Here is a 721-nt window from a genome sequence, read left to right as displayed (position 1 = left end):
GTGGAGTGAACATTGATTTCTGTGCACTATTGTGCTTTACTTGTTCTTCTGAACCATGCTGTAATGCACACCAATGTTGCACACTCCTGTTTCAGCAGTTTATGAATTATAAATAGATGGAAATTATTTCTGGAGTAAAATTAACTACCAAGGAATGACCAAGCTGACGATCCGGATGATTATGATTTAAAGGTACCATCTAGTGCTGTTTTTTAAAATAAATATTGTACATTGGTAATAAAACATAGCTGGGTAATGAGGTATGGATTCCCACTGCAGAAGTACAAAAACTTAAAAAGTTTTAAAAAGGACCTCTGAAGAAAAGAGAAACGGCTAATCCTGATTTGACTGTATCTGGGCCAATGACATCACAAGAGGCACAAAAAATCCAGTTGGTCAGATATTAGTAAAAAGGCAATGAGTAAATTATTTAAGTAGGTTTTTTGGTTTGAACAAAGTTTCTGATTTCACATATTTTATAGGACTCAACTGACCCAAACGGAGATCAGAACCAAACTAAATTGCACACAAATTTTGAACATTTTCTAACTATTTAGCCCCACAATTAATTAAAATGGCAAAATAAATAAAAAATAAATAACTAAGTGACAGTTATAAACTGGTGAAGGGGGTTAACTAACCGAATCAAAGGAGTAGTTTTTAAGAACAAATAAGAAAAAACACAAGTGAGCATGCTAAAGAACTGTCCCTCTACTTTGTG

The sequence above is a fragment of the Poecilia reticulata genome, linkage group LG21, assembly GCF_000633615.1.
Source record: "Poecilia reticulata strain Guanapo linkage group LG21, Guppy_female_1.0+MT, whole genome shotgun sequence".
Classification (NCBI taxonomy): Eukaryota; Metazoa; Chordata; class Actinopteri; order Cyprinodontiformes; family Poeciliidae; genus Poecilia; species Poecilia reticulata.
Note: the sequence above shows the minus strand (reverse complement) of the source record.